The 5,000-nt window shown below is 38.1% G+C and overlaps 1 long non-coding RNA gene across 1 annotated transcript; it reads right to left on the reverse strand.

Annotated features, from left to right (window-relative positions):
• Window positions 1–816: 816 nt before the first annotated feature.
• Window positions 817–3,226, reverse strand: LOC113624802 (uncharacterized). The gene is made up of 2 exons (XR_003434461.1): window positions 3,084–3,226; window positions 817–2,730 (listed from the first exon to the last, which is right to left on the reverse strand). It is a non-coding gene; the product is annotated as an uncharacterized LOC113624802 (long non-coding RNA).
• Between the last annotated feature and the right edge of the window lie 1,774 nt (window positions 3,227–5,000).

Below are 5,000 nucleotides of genomic sequence, written 5' to 3' on the forward strand. Positions count from 1 at the left end.
TTGGCAGTACGCAGGCCTCTCACTGTTGTGGCCTCTCCCGTTGTGGAGCACAGGTTCCGGACGTGCAGGCTCAGCGGCCATGGCTCACGGGCCCAGCCACTCCGCGGCATGTGGGATCTTCCCGGACCGGGGCATGAACCCGTGTCCCCTGCATCAGCAGGCGGACTCTCAACCACTGTGCCACCAGGGAAGCCCTCCTTATATTTTTTTTTTTGAAATTTATTTTTTTATACAGCAGGTTCTTATTAGTTATCTATTTTATACATATGTCAATTCCAATCTCCCAATTCATCCCACCACTACCCCCACCCCACCGCTTTTCCCCCTTGGTGTCTATGTTTGTTCTCTACATCTGTGTCTCTATTTCTGCCTTGCAAACTGCTTCATCTGTACCATTTTTCTAGATTCCACTAGGTATTCCTTGTTGTATTATAGATACTAGCTCCTTGTTGGATTTAGACATGAAAATATATTCTCCAATAGTGCCATCTATTATAAATTATGAAATCTTTTTCTTCTCAGTACCTTTTTCCAGTGATCTGTTGATGCATAATGAAGCACTCAAAACCTCAGAAGCTTAAAACAAACCATTTTATTTTGCTCATGATATTTTTGGGTCAAAAATTGGGAGGGGCTCCACTGGGCGTTTCCCCTGCAATAGCCAAGGCAGCTGGGGCTGAAAGGTCCACTTCCAAAATGACTTCACTTACACTTCACTTCTTCAGTTTCCTTGGTGCTCCTTGGCTTCTCTACTTGATGTCTCAGTCTCCAGGGCCTATTTTTATGACCTTGGACTTCTCACAACATGGTGATTTCAGGGTAAATGGATTTCTTATGTAGTGGCTGGCTTCCAAGAGGCAGGAAACAGAAGTCGGGCAAGGTAAAAGCCACACCTGGAATTGGGACGCATCACTTCTACCGTATTCTCTTGGTTGAAGCACTCAAAGGCCCTGCCCAAATTCAAGAAAGTGGAGAGATGCCACCTTCTGATGACAGAGTAACATCACGTTGTAGAAGAACATGTGAGCTGGGAGATATTGTTGTGGCCAACTTTGGAAAACAGTCTGACACATTATTGATTTTTTTTCTTTTGTGAGTTGTCAAACCATGGCTTAGCCCTTCCATCTTTTCCTGATTTATAAAAACTTTTTATATTACATATCTCAAAACTTTTCATTTATAAAAATTATGTTTTTTCCAAGTTTTCCTCCTCAGGTAGAAGAATATAAGACAGTTTCATTTACTTCACTGTTTCCTTCTAAAAGTCTTTTGTTAGGATGAAAAAATTACTGAAATCTATATATCTCAAAAAATTAATGATATATGTTATAGGATCTTCTCAAAGAATAAACCATTTCACAGATATCTTTAAATTAATCCCATTATATTAAAAATTCAGGGACTTCCCTGGTGGTCCAGTGGTTAAGACTCTGTGCTTCCAGTGCAGGGGGCGTGGGTTCGACCCCTGGTCGGGGAACTAGGATCCCATATGCCACGTGGTGCGCCCAAAAAAAAAAAAAATTAAAATTGTATAATAAAATTAGAACAAATGGCACAAAAAGTTTAAAATCACTGATGTCTTCATTTTAACTTTCTAATACAATAGGCCTTTTCTTTCCCCTCATAAACTGCACATACTCTACACCTTTGTTTAACACTAAAATAAAAAAGTTGTCCACTCTTTTAATACAACTTCATTGACAATATGGTCCTCACCCCCTCAAAAACACTTCTTTAAAAACAATTTAAAATCCAGAAACATGTATTTATTTCAGAGTTAAAAAAAGCAAACTACAAAAGCAGTTTACAAATAATTTTTTTTGGTTAGTAAATGCACACAGAACTGCTTTCTTCTGTTATGTGAATTCAAGAACTTCTAATATTGTCTCAATAAAACTTTTCACAAATATTTATTTCATGAGAGTGTCAGGCAAGAAATAATACTGTCTTCAAGCAAGACTTGTCTGAAAATGACAAGTCATGCGTCGACTCATTAACTAAAGACTGTTAATAACAGAAAAGCAAACTAAAGCTGTATGTCCTGGAGTTTTTGCATGCCAAATTCTGGCACTTTGTGCTCAGGTTTAAGGTAGTTATTAACTCATTTTTCCCCAGCACATAGAAATATAATATGCATAGCATTTTAATTATAAAACTATAATATGACAAGTATCCTTTATTAAAATAATGTCCTTATTACAAATATTTCAGATAAAAATGGTTTTTAAAGTTGAAGCAAATTAATTTGGAAAAACAAATTCCAAACTAAACAAAAATGTTTAGTAAGTTCTAGAAGCACACAGGCACACTGAAGGATAAAGTCAAACAAAAAGAAAAACAAGGAAGGCAGAGGACACAGCAAAATGACCTCTTAAGGTCTTCTGAAGCTTTCAGATATAGCTAGAATCCTTTAAGTGGCAGGATATATGCTTGTGACTTTGTTTTCTTTCAAATGGAAATGAATTAACGTCTTTTAATTTTGACAGAGTATTTTGAAGTAACTGTTGGTTTGCTGTGTCTTGCCCATAAAAATCGTATGAGTAATACTCTGACTTCAAAAAGTAAGGCCCAGCAGAGCAGAGATAATGAATTCTGTCCTAGAAATATATGTAGGAAGAATCAGAAAATAAAATTGACAGGCACGTAAAAATTTTAAATACCTTTCCTCTTTCTCCCAGGAAGGTGGAGGTGAGGGGTGGAGACACACTGTGTGTTCAAGAGTATCGCAATCTAAAAACAAATGTATTTAACAGAAGAAAACAAAATACACATACAAGTGCACAAAGTACAATCAATAACTCTTCCTCTTCAAATAATGTAAATGAAAAATCAGGGCCAAATTCTGGATGGGTGATTTGTTGCCTTGTACATGCAGTTTTGCCACTCACAAATGTTCACAGATGCAGAAACACATTAATAAGAGATGCTTACTTTCAGCAAAGGGAAATGGAATAGAAAGGACTCGAGAAAAAGCCTCAAATAGATATTCCTACCCCCACCCCCACAAGTGTTTCCAAATTTTGGCTACAATCTAAAATAAAAACTTAATTTTTTGTTATCTTCCGAATTCTATTACCACGTACCTTGGAGATATTGCAGGTTCGGTTCCAGGCCACCGTGATAAAGCGAATATTGCAATAAAGCAAGTCATGCAAATTTTTTGGTTTCTCAGTGCATATAAAAGTACTGTTTACACTACACTGTAGTCCATTAAGTGTGCAATAGCATTATGTCTAAAAAATAATGTACAGACCTCAACTAAAAAATATTTTATTGGGACTTTCCTGGTGGTCCAGTGGTTAAGACTCAACACTTCCACTGCAGGGGGTGTGGGTTCGATCCCTGGTCAGGGAACTGAGATCCCGCATGCTGAGAGGCAAGGCAAAAAAAAAAATTATTGCCAAAAAATGCTAACCCTCATTTGAGCCTTCAGCAAGTCAGAGCAGTAACATCGAAGATCACTGATCACAGATCACCATAAAAAATATAACAATAATGAAAAAGTTTGAAATATTATTTGAATTACAAAAAGGTGACACAAAGACACAAAGTAAGCAAATGCTATTAGAAAAATGGTACTGGACTTCCCTGGTGGTGCAGTGGTTAAGAATCCACCTGTCAATGCACGAGACACGGGTTCAAGCCCTGGTCCAGGAAGATCCCACATGCCACAGAACAACTAAGCCTGTGCGTCACAACTACTGAGCCTGCGCTCTACAGCCCGTGCTCTAGAGCCCATGTGCCACAACTACTGAAGCCCACACACCTGGAGCCCGTGCTCCACAATAAGAGAAGCCACCAAAATGAGAAGCACGTGCACCACAATGAGAAGTAGCCCCCACTCGCCACAACTAGAGAAAGCCTGCTCGCAGCAACGACAACCCAATGCAGCCAAAAATAAATAAATACATTAAAACAAACAAACAAACAAACAAAAACCCGCCAAAGCTGCTAAGTGCAATAAAGTGAAGCACAGTAAAACACAGTATGCCTGTTATCTGGAACTAAGTTTGTATCTCTTTTTTGAATGAACACCAGAACCAAAGGCTTTCACTTATAACACCTAGGTCAAGAAACTTACCCTTTGGCTTATGTCTCATTGAAAGGAGTTTCATCAAAACCATGCAAAGCCTAAGTTTCAAAAAGACAGCTTTTGACATACCTATCCAACACACAACCTTAGGGATCATCTTCTCCAAAAGGCAGTGGATTTTGCCATATTTTTTTCTGAACTACTGTTGACTTTACGTATTACAAAACACATTTTATACCAGCAGCAGAACTGAAGTGATGGAGATGGAAAGCAGAGTACAAAATAAAGGCCTCAGGGGCCAAATGTTAGAATTCTTGGGTGTAAAACCTCACCATTTCGTCAAGAGATGTGTCTACTCATAAATGTCCAGAAGGGTTCTTTGCAAATGCATTGAAGAGTTTATCTCTAAACTTATAAACACCCATCCACTCTCAAAGCACCTTCTTATGAACCATCTGTTCTGCTTAACGCAAGTCAAAGGTAACTTGGCAATTTAAAATTAATGTATCTTCTTTCAAAGCAAATTGTGCTTGTGGTTGGTTTTGAATGATTCTGAATGATTCTACAAATCTACAACTTCTAGCCATCCAGTTTTCCTAAGATACAAGATCAACCCACCAGTTATTCTACTGCATCACCAAACCATAACAAATGTGGACAATACAGATCATTTAAAAGTAAGTTTCTCAATCTTTTTTCAACTGGAAAGTTAGCTAATATTCTGAGACACATTGGGGTCAGGTCAGAGGAAAGGAAAGAACTTTATGTATTACAGAACACATTTTACATCAGCAGCAGAATTGAACTGACGTGACTAGCAAGCCAACAATATCAGTCTACCAATTTATACCCCAAATCACATTCAGCAGAAACACACAAACGCACCCAGCTTTGCTACTTTTTCTACCATTAGTAAACTCTCAAGTAGTCAAGTACTAAGCAAACTCAGACGAGGAAAATTATGAAA

This window comes from Aethalodelphis obliquidens, unplaced genomic scaffold, assembly GCF_003676395.1.
Source record: "Aethalodelphis obliquidens isolate GAN/ISIS:26980383/991018 unplaced genomic scaffold, ASM367639v1 scaffold14, whole genome shotgun sequence".
Classification (NCBI taxonomy): domain Eukaryota; kingdom Metazoa; phylum Chordata; class Mammalia; order Artiodactyla; family Delphinidae; genus Aethalodelphis; species Aethalodelphis obliquidens.